Here is a 17538-nt window from a genome sequence, read left to right as displayed (position 1 = left end):
ACGTTAAGCTACCAATTGTTCCTTTGTAGCCGTCTCAACACCTGCCCCATACCCAGTGGCGTAGCGTGGATTGTCAGCACCCGGGGCAAGGCAAGTAATTTGCACCCCCTAACCCGTGGATTTGCGCCCCCTAACCCTAACCCCCAGATGTTGCGCCCGGTGCGGCCGGCCCCCCTGCACCCCCCACACTACGCCACTGCCCATACCTGATGTTGCCTATGAAGTCAGGTGTGAGGCAGGTGGTTTAGAGCATTAGTTGTGAGCACCCAAAGATCTGGCGGGCCAGTGTGGCAAACAGGAGATGGTTCCAAAGATAAATTCACAGAGGACATGACTGATAAATTCACAGAGGACAAGGGCTGTATGCTTTCTCCAGAATCGGAAACAGCATGCCTCTACAAACCAGTTCCATGGGAACACAAGCAAGAAGGTGCTGCTATAATCTTGTGAGCTTTTCCAAAGATCTGATTGAGCAATGTGGAAAAGCAGGTGCTGAATTAGATGGATTCTGCTGGGCTTTCCTTAGCTGTACATCGGTATGATCCTTACATTTGATAAGTTATATCTCATTGACTTTTGTGAAAATCTTGTGTGAGGTCACTCTTATTCCCATTGCACAGGTGGAATGACTAAAAGTGATTGACTTGCCTGTGGATTTTTATTGCTGCAGTAGATTTGTACCTAAGTCTACCAGATGTGGATCCCTTTTGTATATTGAACAATGTGCATGTTAGAAGCTTGAAATGTAACAAGGTTGTTCTCCTTTTCAAGTCACTTCCATTTTCCAACTGTTTGCAGTGGTCCCCTGTGGAATTTGGTCGCCTTGCCTCTCGCTTTCCATTCTGCATCATAGTTGTGGCAAGCAGAGGCAAATATAGGGGTCATGACCAGTTCTGATGCACTGGGAAACTTGACCACAGAATTCCGAAGCATTCCATGTTCTAGGTAAGCAATCAGTTCACCTGGAGCATTGTTGGCGCTGCTTTATTAGTCCATGCAACATAAAATGCACACAAAAGACTCTCCTGCAAGGGGAGAAATTGGCCAAGCTGCCCTCCACAGCAATTTGCCCAGCAGTAGCAATCTTCTAATTGAGGAACCTCTAATAAACTCTTCACAAACCCAATTCCCTGCCCCCGCTGTAAGCCCAACACAGACTGTTCAAACTTCACACTGGACTTCAAGCATCTGGCATTGTGTGCCTCCCCATTCTTCCTCCAGACTCTGGGTCCTTGGTTTCCAAATGAGATGCAAAAGCTGCTCTCATCAGAAAAGAGATTTGGGGAGCCATGTCATCAGCTGGTGTTGGTCCACTGTGCTTCATTAAGTCCAGGGTCAACGCTGCCGTCTACCAGGAGATTTTGAAGCACTTCATGCTTCCTTCCGCAGACGAGCTTTATGGGGATGCTGACTTCATTTTCCAGCAGGACTTTGGCACCTGCCCACACTGCCAAAAGTACCAAAACCTGGTTCGATGCCCATGGGATTACTGTGCTTGATTGGCCAGCAAACTCACCTGACCTGAACCCCATAGAGAATCTATGGGGCATTGCCAAGAGAAAGATGAGAGACATGAGACTGAGCAATGCAGAAGAGCTGAAGGCTGCTATTGAAGCATCCTGAGGTGTCTTCCATAACACCTCAGCAGTGCCACAGGCTGATAGCATCCATGCCACGCCGCATTGAGGCAGTAATTGATGCAAAAGGGGCCCAAACCAAGCTCTGAGTACATATGCATGCTTCTACTTCTCAGAGGTCCAATATTGGTCTATTTGCAATCCTTGTTTTGCTGATTTCATTTAATATTATAATTTTCTGAGATTGTTAATTTGGAGTTTTCATCAGCTGTACGTCATGATCATCACAATTATAACAAATAAAGGCTCAACATATCTCACTTTGCATGTCATGACTCTATCTCATATATTAGTTTCACCTTTTAAGTTGAATTACTGAAATAAACTTTTCCATGATATTCTAATTTTCCAAGTTTCACCTGTATGTCGGAATAAGGCTAAAATGGTCCTCCCATGTTAGTGTTTAACAACCTATGAAACTGCACTTGATATTTCCAGAATGAGCAGTTCTTCCGGCCCTTGTTCTGTTTCATAATAGCTGTTCAAACATGCTCCATTTCCTTCAAATATATTATCTAATGTATCCAAATCTGGATTAAGTTTCAGACTGCAGGGTCTTCATCAGCAATTTTCACTTTCTGTTGTGTCAACAAAAGCAGCGATATCAACAGTTTTATGTTTTCGTTCTCTTTGCCTCTTGGATTTGCGATAAACCTTTCAGCATTCTTTGAAGCTTAGCCACACTGTTGGGAAGCTGTTTTCCCCACTCTTGCTATTTTTGCAAACATATTCTGCCCGCCTGCCTTGGAAGACTGAGTTGTCTGTTAGTGTTCCTGTACAGGAACATTCATATCCAGCAGTATCCATACTGTTTATTTTATAAGGACGTTGGATTTCTGGCCGCTTCCCACAACAGCATCCCATTGCGTAGAATGCTCGGTATTTATACAATGTTTTTCCTAAGCACGTTGCATGTATTATATTTAATCTTTACCACAACCCTATAAACTAGGCCAGTAGTATTATCCCCATATTATAGATGGCAGCTGAGTCCTAGAAAGAGAGAAAGCTAAGGCCTGCTTCACACACGACTTATTATTTTTATATTTTAATGGGAATATATAATGGAGAAGGGAAAAACTGTGTGCATCATCACAACATGTGAAAATAATTTGTTAAGCTGGGCTGGCTCAATACATTTTGCTGCCTGAAGCAAAGACAAGATAGCTCCTTCCCCCAAGGCACATGCAGAAGCCAATTTGACTGGCAGTTGAACATGGCAAAAGGACAGTATCTTCCACGGGACTTGAGGGCAGCAGGCTAGCAATATTATAAATATAATATAATATAATATAATATAATATAATAATATGTCAGGGAACTGCCATTGGAGCTAGAGGCGGAGGCAAGGCTCCCAAGCGATGCTGGAGAAGGGCCCAGCAGGGAGAGAGGCAGCTCATCGGCTGGGGAAGGAAATCAGCGTAACACCAAGGGGAAAGGGGGGCAGATGGGGGAATCGGCGAGGGGACTCCAGGACTCCTCACCGGAGACCAGCGGGGAGAGCACGGGTCCTCCGCTGCCCACACCCACCCTGCGCAGAAGACTTCCGCGCAGGGAGAGTAGGTGGAGACTTGGCGTCAAAGAACTTCTTTGCTGGAAGAAGTTCAAGAAACGCCCACTGACGGATTCTGCCAGCGACTGAAACAGCCACGGAGTGAAGGGCTGTCCAGACAGAAAGGGTTTGACCAGGTAACCTAGCCAGGAGCGGCGGCAACTTACGCACGAGCAACCCCTATAACCATTACATTATAATATAATTATAATATAATATAATATAATATAATATAATATAATATAATATAATAATATAATATATAAATATAAATGTTTTAATTTATATCCTGCCCATCTGGCTGGGTTTCCCCAGTCACTCTGGGCGACTTACAACATAAAGCACAACTAAATATCAAACATTAAAAAACAAGATATCCTATACAAGCAACAAACAAACCAACAAATCAATAACACCAATATCAACAATATTAACCACAATAATAAACATGTTACAGTTATACCCAAATTAAAGTAACCGCCAAACCCAACTAAACCAACACCAACCCGACCAAAATGAAACAGACGAACCAAAATTAGAACCATTTAAACCATTTTAAAATTTAGCAAGTTGCCCCAACCCAAGAGTTGTTCCGGCAACGTCCCAGTGGCCTCCCAGGAGCCCCTTTTAGCATAGGAGTGTCAGGGCAGGCCACATGGTACCCACAGCTCTGTCGCTTCCCTGAACCTTAGCATCTGCCACCTGAGACAGCTGCCTCAACATAGGGCCAGCCCTGTTGTTAGGTATACTCTACAAGAAACCAGTGATATACAGTACTGGCTTTCCATAAGAGCATCTTCCACATATTTGAGACTTCTCCCGGTGCCACTTGGACAATCTTCTTTGGCTTCATAAACCAAGATATGAGCTGCAGACTTGGACAATCTTATTTGGCTTCATAAACCAAGCTATGAGCTGCAGACATACCCTATTTTTAAAGCATACAACTTCTAGGAACTGTAGTTTGTTAAGGGTGCTGGAAATTGTAGCTCAGTGAGGGGTAAACTCCAGTTCCCAGTCTTCTGTTGGGAAAGCAAAGTGCTTTAAGGAATAAGCCTTGTGTGCTACCTTGCTGCTCCTTTTGCAGAAGCTGGGAAAGAAGCCAGGAAGCCTTGAGTTAACTATAGTCCCCCATTTTCCATCACATCTGAACTGTGGTTAATGGCCCTCAAACAAGTCAGGATATGAAACCAACTTTAAATTCATCCATGGTATGCTTGTCCAAATGGAGCCAATGAGTCAATTCCCTCATCGGCAGTTACAGAAATAGTAATGACCTTTCCCCGCACTGTAGTAATGAGACCAGCAAAATTATGGGCTGTAGTGTACACCTTGAGAGGACAGCAAGAGCAGAGGCCCGGGCCTTCAAATTCCTGCCATCTGTATCCGGCAAGACTACCAAACAGCCTGAGAGAATTCTGCCTTAACAGGAAAAGAAAAGAAAATGCTTTTTCACGAAATAATTTAAATTGCAAACAGCCTTGATTGCATTGGCAGAAAGACAACTATAAATGCCGCAAACAGAATAAACAGTAGGCAACATGGCTCTGTGCAGAAGTTGTTGTTGAACTCCCAATGCCCCAGCCATCATGGCCCAAGGTCAAGAACGGAGGAAGTTGGGAGTCCAGTCACATCCAGAGGGGACCATGTTGTCTACCTCTGATTATTCAGCATGGTACCCTCCGAATATTTGCCTGTTCTGAGCTGAGAAATGCACGATCAACATTTGGTGTCGATGGCACTGCAAACCTATTTTCCCATCAAATCAGTAGGGGATGATGTTATACATAGAATTACAGCTTGCTAACTCATAACTCCTAAAGGAAGGTTTCGCCCAAATGGCTGGGTTCATTGAACTGTATTGCGACCTTTATGATCAATCTGAGAACCGACCTTGTCTGAAGGAGCTGGTCTAGTGTAAAGCTCCGGTGATGTTCCGGTCACGATTGCAGGACTTTTGACAATGGTAATTTAATTCCATTGTGACTGTTTTATTGCTATTGGAGATCTGAACAGTTGCTTCTTACGTTTTGTTCTGCTTCCATAGATAAGATGGAGGGGTGGAGGTGAGGGAGAGACGCTCCAAATAATATGAATGACAGCGATGAGTCAGCAGTTGTCAACAAGCTAAAGCCAGGCCAATGAGGAATTGGAGCAGATTGAGTTGCAGCTGAGAATGTAGGTGACAGGAGTCATCACCTTGGAATTTACAGGCCTGTCAACCCAGCAAATGCTTTCTAACCACAGGAGTTTCATGTTAACCTCTACTCAGCATCCGTTTAGAAGCTGCAAGCAACCTTCGGCTTTGAAACAGAGCATCTAACCGTCAGGTGCCGCCATTCTTTGCACTCTCACTTGGCACTTGCTTCAGAGTAAAAATCCATCGGACCACACAGTTAAACATTTAAGCTGAAATCTTATATATCCACAGGAATAAGCCCTATTTAACTCAATGGGATGTATTTCTGTTGGGATCATTAGAGATGAAGAGGCAGGGTTGGCATTTGACAGTTCAGAAAGGAGAACGGAACAAATCTTATTTGTTCATTCCCAGCTCCCTTCTCAGCACAAAAATCAATTTAAGGAATCAGCAACAAAACAATTCCTCCGTCAAATAATATACATGTTTAAAACTAACAAAAACCACAGGTAGAAACATTAATTCCATAAATAGGAGTTAGAAGTTGCTTTGGTAAAAAGGAAAGCTTTTAGGAATTGTCAAACAATAGCCAAGCATTTAAAAGAAAGCTTTAATTCCGTTTCCTAAGAGTGTAGCTAATGGCAAAATTAGGCTAAAGCTGGAAATCTTTGCATATTTTCTACCCAAGAAAAATGATACTTTCTTGTACTGGGCATTTTGGTCCTCACAGAAAATACATCGGACTCAGAGACAGTCCTGACACCTGAGCAATTATGATGTGAACTGCTGTGATGACAGCTGGCATTTATTTCCTTTATGTGTTCCTATTCCTGTTCTCCAATAGGAGAATCTAGGCAATACGGCTTCATTGAGAGGGAAGAAAGCAAAACTGTGCTGCTGGAAAGAGTTGCTAGGCAGTCAAGACTGAGCTGCAGACAACTGGCAGAGCTCAGCCAGGAGACAGGGTCCAGCTAGTCAGGCACAAAAATTAAAGTAAAAAGTAAAAATAACATTTTCCCTGAAGCCCCACTGTATGCGCTGGGGCTAACTCCCATTTAAATGAGCATAGGATTGCAACAGAAACTAGGATGTGGAAAATACTGATTGCATTTTATTTTTTGCATGCGGAAGAATACATTTAGCAGGGGACTAGCAAAGACCCTCCTCCATTTTATTTCCCCACATTCTTTTTTTAATTGGGTTTTATAAACAAGAATAATGTTATACAAACATACCAAGTTTTCTCATGTCACAAATACAGCATAATAAATGTGGAGTAATATCTACAACTATATCTCTATGTGGGACAAGAAGCTACAGTTAGAACTGGATATGGAACAACTGATTGGTTCAAAATTGGGAAAGGAGCACGACAAGGCTGTATTTTGTCTCCCTGCTTATTTAACTTATATGCAGAATTCATCATGCGAAAGGCCGGGCTGGATGAATCCCTAGCCGGAATTAAGATTGCCGGAAGAAATATCAACAACCTCAGATATGCAGATGACACAACCTTGATGGCAGAAAGTGAGGAGGAAATAAAGAACCTTTTAATGAGGGTGAAAGAGGAGAGCGCAAAATATGGTCTGAAGCTCAACATCAAAAAAACGAAGATCATGGCCACTGGTCCCATCACCTCCTGGCAAATAGAAGGGGAAGAAATGGAGGTAGTGAGAGATTTTACTTTCTTGGGCTCAATGATCACCGCAGATGGTGACAGCAGCCACGAAATTAAAAGACGCCTGCTTCTTGGGAGAAGGGCAATGACAGGCCTAGACAGCATCTTGAGAAGTAGAGACATCACCTTGCCAACAAAGGTTCGTATAGTTAAAGCTATGGTTTTCCCAGTAGTGATGTATGGAAGTGAGAGCTGGACCATAAAGAAGGCTGATCGCCGAAGAATTGATGCTTTTGAATTATGGTGCTGGAGGAGACTCTTGAGAGTCCCATGGACTGCAAGAAGATCAAACCTCTCCATACTGAAGGAAATCAACCCTGAGTGCTCACTGGAAGGACAGATTGTGAAGCTGAGGCTCCAGTACTTTGGCCACCTCATGAGAAGAGAAGACTCCCTGGAGAAGACCCTGATGTTGGGAAAGATGGAGGGCACAAGGAGAAGGGGGCGGCAGAGGACGAGATGGTTGGATAGTGTTTTCGAGGCTACCAGCATGAGTTTGACCAAACTGCGGGAGGCAGTAGAGGACAGAGGTGCCTGGCGTTCTCTGGTCCATGGGGTCACGAAGAGTCGGACACGACTAAACGACTAAACAACAACAACAACAATATCTACAACCTATGGTTCATTATTAGTGGTCAGTGTATAAGTTCCTGGTTCATGAATTGGTTTGAACAATTAGGAAGAAAAGAGAGGGGAATGGTAAGTGGGGTGGTGTCAGGTGGTTATGCTTCTATTCTTCTCCTTAGTGTATGTGTGGGGTTTTGTATCAGCGTTACTTGTATGGGTTCTCATACTATTCGCTCGTTGTGTTTCCTTGGTGGTGAGAGAGATTATGGGTAACCTAGGGTGTGGTTGAGGGACACGGATGGTGCTGTATGTTAAACCACAGAGCCTAGGACTTGCCGATCAGAAGGTTGGCGACTCAAATCCCCGCGATGGGGTGAGCTCCCGTTGCTCAGTCCCTGCTCCTGCCAACCTAGCAGTTCAAAAGCACATCAAAGTGGAAGTAGATAAATAGGTACCGCTCCGGCGGGAAGGTAAACGGAGTTTCTGTGCACTGCTCTGGTTCGCCAGAAGCGGCTTAGTCATGCTGGCCACATGTACACCGGCTCCCTTGGCCAGTAAAGCTAGATGAGCGCCACAACCCCAAAGTCGGCCAAGACTGGACCTAATGGTCAGGGATCCCTTTACCCTTTACCTTTAAGGTGTGGTTGGTTGTTTTTGGTTGGCTGTATTGAGAATTGTTTTTATGTGTGAGCGGCGTGTGAATGTGTATTTTTTAATCGGGTTAGCCAGATTGATTTGTATGCTGTCGGCAGATTCTTGTTGTCTTGTTGGGCTGCGTATGTGATAAAGGGGAACCATACCGGGGTGAAGGCATCTTCTTCTATTTATCCCTGTGTCAGTTTATTACATGAGTAGGCAAACTAAGGCCCGGGGGCCGGATCCGACTCAATCGCCTCCTAAATCCGGCCAGCGGATGGTCTGGGAATCAGTGTGTTTTTACATGAGTGGAATATGTGCTTTAATTTAAATTGCATCTCTGGGTTATTTGTGGGGCCTGCCTGTTGTTTTTACATGAGTAGAATGTGTGCTTTTATTTAAAATGCATCTCTGGGTCATTTGTGGGGCACAGGAATTCATTCATTTCCCCCAATATATAGTCTTGCCCCACACAAGGTCTGAGGAAAAGTGGACCAGCCCCCTGCTGAAAAAGTTTGCCGACTCCTGGTTTATTGGTTAGTTTTTCTAATAAGGCTGTTTCCCATACCATTTGATACCATTGGTCCATGCTTACTCCTGACAGGTCTCTCCAGTGTCTGGCTAGGATGTTTCTGGCTGCTGAATTTCCCCACATTCTTGTACTATAAGGAGGATCTGGGAAGATTACCTGCAACTACATTCATCTGCATAGCACAGGCATCTGATCTCTATTTATAGCGGCATGAGCACAACTGGAACTGCAGAGGTCACAAGCCGAGATGATTAATAGTCAGCAACTACTGATCCGTCAGAATGCAGTTGCACAGAACCAGTTTCCAACTTTTCCCCGAAACACCCATGACTTGCTTAAGGCATCTTTTGCTTGGCTGAGTTTGGTGCCTGGCTAAGCCACCCATCGTGCTTTTTTGTGTAAATGAGTAACAAGTGTTCTGAAGACGATGAGCCTTCCTTCCTGGCTAATCTGCTTCACTGGCGTAAGTTGCCAGACAGAATCATAGAAGGGACTGTGAGAGTCATCTAGTAAAACCCCTGCAGTGCAGGTACCTCAGTTTACAAACTTAATCTGTTCCAGAAGTCCGTTCTTAAACTGAAACCATTCTTAAACTGAGGCACGCTTTCCCTAATGAGGCCTCCCCCCACCAGTGCCCTTCCACCGTTCAGATTCCGTTCTTAGACCGAGGTAAAGTTCGCAAACCAGGACACTACTTCCGGTTTTGCGGAGTTCATAAACTGAATCATTCGTAAACAGGACTGTTCTTAAATCGAGGTACCACTGTAGTATATTGAAGGATATTCATGGGGTAAATTATTAATGCATAATTAAACATATATGTATTATGTCTAATATATAGGTTAATGTATATATTATTCATTCATGAGGTAAATCAGTTAATGTGCTACACACATAATTGGGCAGGGTCATCCAACGAAACTGAACGGTGGGCAACTCAGGGCATGTAAAGAAGAGATCCTTGTTCACACAGTGCAGAGTTAAACTGTGGCTTTTGCTCTGACAAGATGTGCCGACTGCCCCCAGTTTAGATGGCTCTAAAACGGGCCTGATTTATGGAGGATAAGGCTGCCAGTGGCTGCTAGTCAGGATTTAAAATGCCAGTTGTTGGAGCACAGCAAGAGAGAATTATTGCCACTGTACCCTAAATAGGGACGCAGGTGGCGCTGTGGATTGAACCACAGAGCCTAGGACTTGCTGATCAGAAGGTTGGTGGTTCGAATCCCCACGACGGGGTGAGCTCCCATTGCTTGGTCCCTGCTCCTGCCCACCTAGCAGTTCGAAAGCACATCAAAGTGCAAGTAGATAAATAGGTACCGCTCAGGCGGGAAGGTAAACGGCATTTCCGTGCGCTGCTCTGGTTCGGCAGAAGCAGCTTAGTCATGCTGGCCACATGACCCGGAAGCTGTCTGCAGACAAACGCTGGCTCCCTCGGCCAATAAAGCGAGATGAGTGCCACAACCCCAGAGTCCAGTGGCGTAGCATGGGGGGTGCAGGGGGGGCCAGCCGCACCAGGCACAACAGCTGGGGGTTAGGGTTGGGGGGCACAAATCCACAGGTTAGGGGGTGCAAATTACTTGCCTTGCCCCGGGTGCTGACAACCCACGCTACACCACTGCCAGAGTCGGCCACGACTGGACCTAATGGTCAGGGGTCCCTTTACCTTTACCTTTACCCTATCAATAGGCTTTCTTAGATGCAACTGGTTGGCCACTGTGAGATAAACTTGTGTCATCCACTAGAGACGAAACTCAGTCTCTGGTGACCGTGCCTGTATTTTTGCATGTCCATGTTTTATCAGCTCCCAAATCCCAAACTAAGTCCAAGTCATTTTTCTGCCCATCCCGCTGCTCAGAACGGCTCGGAACCTTCTCCAGGAGAGAAATGTCCATCTCACAAGGGATACATTCCCTGCAGTTAATGATGATTTGCGCCCAGAGATAGAAAGAAGAAAGAGCCCTTACCAGAGAGGAATGGCAAATGAAGCTGATGGACTACACCGAAATGGCAAAGATGACTGGAAGGCTCAGGAGGAGGAGGAGTTTGTATTTGATATCCCACTTTATCACTACCCGAAGGAGTCTCAAAGCGGCTAACATTCTCCTTTCCCTTCCTCCCCCACAACAAACACTCTGTGAGGTGAGTGAAGCTGAGAGACTTCAAAGAAGTGTGACTGGCCCAAGGTCACCCAGCAGCTGCATGTGGAGGAGCGGAGACGCGAACCCGGTTCACCAGATTACAAGTCAACTGCTCTTAACCACTACACCACACTTCGCTCAGGAACCAAGAGGACAAAAACTTTAACAAAGAATGGGCAAAATTTATAATTTACTTAGGAGACTACTGTAAGCAGATGAAAACATTAGAAGGATTTTAATATCACTTGTAATGTAACAGGTATTAGGGATAATATGGATGAATACAAAATATAGATTGGGAAATAATATGTAGCTGAAAATGTTCACATTAGGACACATGGAGGGGATGGGGGAAGTCGTGAGATTCAGAGAAATCTCTTTACATGGATATGTATTTGGCATTGTTATAAACTTATTTTTGTAAAATCAAATAAAAATGAATTCAAAAATAAATAGATGATGATTTGCATTATTTTGCTGAGAGCCTTATGACACCATTTTAGTAAACGTGGCCACCTAGCATCTGCACTGCATAATACAAAAGAAATAAAAGACATTTGCCTATGCACACCACATTGCATTAGTTCTGTATAGATCACAGCACATTAAAATAGCCTTCAGTAAAGGGCATTCAACTCTTGCATGTTAACTCTGCCAGTCAAAGAACAACCTGTTCATTCAGCATTCATCCTGGTCTGCTAGCACTAAACTTGCATGACGGTGGCGTTATGCCTGTATTTATTATTAGTGAGCATTTGTTTTGATTTGTTTGCAGGGCAGTTATATGACAATGAGCATTCACACTGATTTGTTTGCAGGATGCTTACTCATATTCTCATTAACCATTTGTTCCTCCCACACTTTTCATTTCCTTTTCAAATGACCCAAAGTCTTTTTTTCTTCTTTTTTAAATGGCGTAGTTGCACTTAGGCGACAGAACACCTTGATTCACTTTAATTGTGCAAACCTAAAGTCCTGCTCTGCACTTGAAGCCTTCCAGCTAAATAGTGGCAGTCTGCAAGCACCCATAATGCATTCAGCTGTACTCCATGTTCTGTGCTCTGCTCAGAAGCAAGTGTACCATTCTTTGACAAGATCCCAGCAGATATTTCCCTTCTTAATGCTATTAGGCTACATGTTTAATGGCTCTGTCGGTTTTTCTTTGCACAATAAGAACCTTTTTATTGCTCAGTAAAGGAAAACGACTGCCCTTATTCCAAACAACCCTAGAGTGGGCAAAACACAACTTAGCTGACCGTATTCTTCAGATTTTGAAGGATGAAACAGAAAGTAAATGAGTTCAGATGTGCTTGCATCTTGAACTTCTTAGCTCACCAAAAGAAGATGGAGATTTTGTACATTTGAGGTGGTGTTAGGATTCTTTGACTGCAACGCTATGTGTGGATCAAAGCCAAAGGATCCTACCCTCTAGTAATGGCATAGCCACGACACAAATCAGCAGATTAAATATTTTCCAGAATAGTGATAAAAGCAGCAAGAAAAGGTTTGCCTGCTTATGTTGACCTGTTGTGCAGCTGCTAATGACAATGGACAAGACACGGTGGCTGAGCGTGACTGCAGCTCATGGTTAGGAAGGAGAGAGTTTAACCTTGAGCCCAAGTTTGAAGAGCACCCTAAGCCAATCCTTGGTTTAGGTCAGGGCAGGGCAGTAAGAAGGATTGGGAAGGAGCAAAGCTCTCTGGGATCCTGCACATCCATGCGGTCTTGTGAACCAGTTTGGTGTACTGAGCTACACGGACTGCATTATAGAACCTCTGTCCTTAAAAATGATGGCAACATGAAAACAAAATAAGGACGCCGTAGAAGAATGACTGAGTAGGTGTGCTGAATTCAGTGGCTTACTCCTAAGCAATAGCGCAACCTTAAGACAGGTACGTTATTTGAGAGGGGGCCTGGGATGGTCAAGTACAGGCAAGTCTTCATGAGAGATTGCCTTGTGCCTTTTCTCCCCCCCCCCTTTTTATAATTTTTGTTGATTTTAAATACTTTAACAAAACAAATAAAAGCATTTTAATGAAACAAATTACAAATGACATATATGAAAAAATGAAAAAACCTCTCAAAACCAGAATATTTTTATATATAAGAGTTTCCTTCCACCTATTATGACTTCCGATCTCCCCATCGTGGGTTCCAAGTTTTCTATATCAACTGTATATTATTTATTGTCTGACTTAAGTTTTTCTAATACATCTGTAATATATGTGACTTTGCAGGAGTCATTCTAGGCCTGCCAAAGATTTCACATGATTACAGTGTTCTTTTAAATATATATTTATCCCATTCTCTTTTAAACCTTTGATCTGATTGATTCCTAATTCTCCCTGTCATTTTTGCCAATTCTACATAATCCAGTAATTTCACCTGCCATTCCATTTTTGTTCTTTGTTCCATATTCTTTCCTTTCCAACCTTTGGCCATATTAATTGTTCTTGTGGCGGTGGTTGCGTACATGAATACCCTCCTCAAATCTCTCGGTATATCTGTAGCCATTATACCTAAGAGAAATGCTTTGTGCCTTTTCTTCCACTCAATCTGCCAATGCTTGTCTTCGCAGGCAGGGGAAGTCCCTAACTCACTGAGGGTTTGAGACCCATCGGCCACCCTCACTTGGTTTAGCTGGCCAGTCGAAGCCATTCACGGTGTTATGTACTGAAGTTCTCACCCTGGGCCAGCAGGGGGATACTGTAGATAGTTATGCAAATAAGGGATTGAAAGTGACGTTCAGTGATTGGATAGTTTTAGAAAATTGTTACGTTGTACTGGAGCTCTATATAAGCAGGCTGACTGAACCCTTCAGTTCAGTTCTGTTCTGGCCTGTGAATAAACAAGAGCTGTTTGAAGAACCGCTGTGTTGTCTGATATGTTCACCCACAATTTAACACCCGGGGTGTGGCTGCTGTCGAATGCTTCAAGCTTCTAGGAGCTGCAGGGAGAGGGGACCAAAGGTGGACAAAACTCCAGAGGGAGCATGAAATGTCCCCTACCAAAAGTACATACCCTGTTGTAAACAAAATCTGCCCTTTTCCCCTTATGGGGTATCCAAGAGCCCATATAGAGTCCTTACATAGGTTCCCTATTGGTAGGAGAAAATAACAGAGGCCAACCAGAGAATATTGAGAAGCAAAGCAGCTAGTAAGCCTTATCCTTATTGATCTGTTGCAACAGGGTGCTCCCCTCACATGCAGGAAAGGAGGGGGACCCAGAACCAAGGTGTGCCTGCCCTTATAGAGACATTTTAAATTCCCTGCCCTGGAGCTCAAGACCACCCATCCATACACCATACATACATCACAGAAGGGGTGTAACCCAAGACCACCCCCCACAAACATCATACCTACAGCACAGAAAAGGTGGCCTAAAACAGAAATTTAAATGTTTTTCCTGTCTGCCAGGTTATCTGATAATACCTTGTCTGATTGCCTTTCCTGGTAGTCTGTAACCCTTTGAAATGGTGATTACTCAAATCCTGAGACAATGGGAAGGCTCCCTGACTCTCTCCCTCCTTGCAGAGAAAACATTTGGTCAGTTTGGGAGTCAAAATGGTTTCAGGTCGGTCTTCCTGTGCTGATCTATGTATGTGCTTGGTTAGTACATTTATGAACATTTATTATGAACATTTGTTATGAACATTTATTATGAACATTTATTATATAGTAAAGGTAAAGGGACCCCTGACCATTAGGCCCAGTCGTGGCCGACTCTGGGGTTGCGGCGCTCATCTCGCTTTATTGGCTGAGGTAGCTGGCGTACAGCTTCTGGGTCGTGGCCAGCATGACAAAGCCACTTCTGACGAAACAGAGCAGCGCACGGAAACGCCGTTTACCTTCCCGCCGGAGCAGTACCTATTTATCTACTTGCACTTTGACGTGCTTTCGAACTGCAAGGTTGGCAGGAGCAGGGACCGAGCAACGGGAGCTCACCCTGTCGCGGGGATTTGAACGCCGACCTTCTGATCGGCAAGTCCTAGGCTCAGTGGTTTAACCCACAGCGCCACCCGCGTCCCTATTTATTATATATCTAAGACCTTAAAATTCTTATCTTAAAATTCTTATACACCCCATCGTTGTGTACACATTCACATGCTGTTCTCCACCCGTGTTCTCCATCCAGGCAAGGAAGAGGCATTATCAGGCAGGCAAAACCGCTCAGGGCATGGCCTGGAGAGGATTCCAAGGGCCACATACAAAGTTTGGGAGAGCCACATGCCTCTGAGGTTGCAGGTGGATAGTTAGCAATTTTTTCTGTATGCCATGAGTACTTTTAGTTGTCTCGATACTGTGGCAAAATCATACTGGGCTGGCTGGCATTTCCCCCCAGGGCAGGCCTATTAGCCTCCCCGACTGGCTCACCTGAGGTCTTCTCACCCCGCAGCTTGAGTGTTATGTACTGAAGTTCTCACCCTGGGCCAGCAGGGGAATACTGTAGATAGTTTTCACTCAGGTCCACATATGCAAATAAGGGATCGAAAGTGACGTTCAGTGATTGGATAGTTACAGAAAATGGTTACTGTTGCGTTCTAGTGGAGCTCTATATAAGCAGGCTGGCTGAACCCTTCAGTTCAGTTCTGTTCTGGCCTGTGAATAAACAAGAGCTGTATGAAGAATCGCTGTGTCGTCTGCTATGTCTACCCACCATTTAACGTTGAGCTCTTTGAGTCTGGCTTGAAACGCCGTGAATCAGACACAGCGGCGAGTCCTGGAAAACGTATGGATATCCTTGGCTTTCGCTTGAGTGAAGGTTTTAAGTCGATGGAGAAAGAGGAAGTTAATATTTGCCCAGGGTATCTTTGCACAACTGGGACGCCTGCCATTGTTCCTGGGAGGATGGCCCTACAAAGCTCCAAAGGGTAAACAGCCAATTAAGGAGCACTAAGTAGTTCTTTGAGGGCATATCTTGTGCTAATTCATGTCACAATGAGTCCCGGTTGCTCAAGCTTATTGTCAAGTGCCTGAGGAAGAAGTCTCAAGGATCCATGAAGGGCGCAGCCTGACCAAGGACAAATAGCCACCAGGATAAATTCCCACAGGCCTTTTTTTCTAATTCGAAAATACCACTTTCTTCAAATGGGGAATTAGAATAAATGGCTTCAGAAATGGACCCAAACCTGAAAAACACGAAGGTGGTTTTAACACGCTCGGGACAACCCCAAGGTTTGCAGAAATATGAAAAAATCTCTTTTGTTTTAAAGCCTAGAGCAGAAAAACTCCCCCAAACAGCCCAAGGAGGAGAACAGCCTTTACCAAAGGTGTCATGGGCTTTGTTTTTTATTAGTTTTCACAATATTATAAACAAACAAACAAACAAGACAAACAAACATAAATCATAGCCTTATTGAAAATTACACTTTAATTAACTTTGTTAAGTGACTTCCTCACTTCCCCTTGGTTGAATTTCATTGCATGTCCTTTTAACGGTTTTCCAAATCACAATTCTTATGAAATTTAACTTAAACATTAACATCCTTAAATCTTCACTTTATGGAATTAAACATATTAATTCATCACTTAGCATAAATAAAATCCTAAGCCAATTAAGTATCTGCAAGCTATTTTCAATTAATTTAACTTAAAAAGTAAACTAGATAATCATTAAATTTATTCCACTCCTTCTGATACTCTTCCTCCTTCTGGTCACGGACTCTTCCGGTTAGGTTGGCTAGCTCCGAAAAATCCATCATCTTCATCTGCCATTCTTCTATTGTTGGTAATTCTTGGGTTTTCCACGTTTTAGCTAACAAAATACGAGCAGCAGTTGTGGCATACAAAAATAATTTAACATCTTTCTTGGGCAATTCCAAACCTGTTATTCCAAGAAGAAAGGCCTCTGGTTTCTTTATAAATGTATATTTCAACATTTTTTTTCAATTCATTATAAATCTTTTCCCAGAAGTCTTTCAAAGGTGTAATGGGCTTTGAAGACACTCGAACTCAGGATGAAAGGGAGAAATGTGCTAGGAGGAGGGCATGCTTGGCAAATCCACACCATGATCAACTTCCGCCTGGAAACTAATGTCCCTACTGTGGAAGGACGTGTGGATCCAGAATTGGCCTCCACAGTCACTTACGGACTCACTATTAAGACCGTGTTAATGGAAGGCAAGCTTACTCAGCTATGAGTGATCACCAAAGAAGACATATGGTGGAATCAGATTCTGCATTGACCTCCCTGAAAGTCACCAAAACGCCTGCTAATTTTGTTGGGGACTTTCAAAAGTATGTGTGTTTGCATGTGCACGTCCTCCAACCTTTCTCTGTTGATAATAGGGCCGTCCTACCATACTCACCCATATTTCTCCAATGAAAATAGGGACGTCCTAAGGAAAAGTGGGACATTCTGGGGTCAAATCAGAAACTGATACAGCTTCTGTAAAACTGGGACTGTCCCTGGAAAATAGGATCTGCATGTGTGAATATATGACATTGTTCTAGACTGGTCACATCTAGATGACTAGCTGTGATGGCCTGGGATTTGGACTCGGATGCTTAACCTGAGGGATCCCAGCCTGCACAGGATTCCCTGCCTCCAGAACAAGCTGAGCCGGGGCTGGGGGCAGGAGCCTGAAGGGTCCTCACCTGTGCTGGATCCTCAGGTGCAGGCACCAGCTGAGTCTCCTCTGGCTCCTGAGGTGATGGAG

At 44.0% G+C, this 17538-nt stretch overlaps 1 long non-coding RNA gene across 1 annotated transcript; it reads left to right on the top strand.

Moving 5' to 3' along the window:
- Positions 1-205: 205 nt before the first annotated feature.
- Positions 206-9270, top strand: LOC309379750. Its single transcript, XR_014172634.1, has 2 exons — positions 206-536; positions 8815-9270. It is a non-coding gene; the product is annotated as an uncharacterized lncRNA (long non-coding RNA).
- Positions 9271-17538: the final 8268 nt, after the last annotated feature.

This window comes from Podarcis melisellensis, assembly GCF_964234715.1.
Source record: "Podarcis melisellensis genome assembly, chromosome: 10".
Classification (NCBI taxonomy): domain Eukaryota; kingdom Metazoa; phylum Chordata; class Lepidosauria; order Squamata; family Lacertidae; genus Podarcis; species Podarcis melisellensis.
The sequence above is the reverse complement of the archived record's forward strand: the minus strand, read 5'-3'. Positions and strand labels throughout refer to the sequence as shown.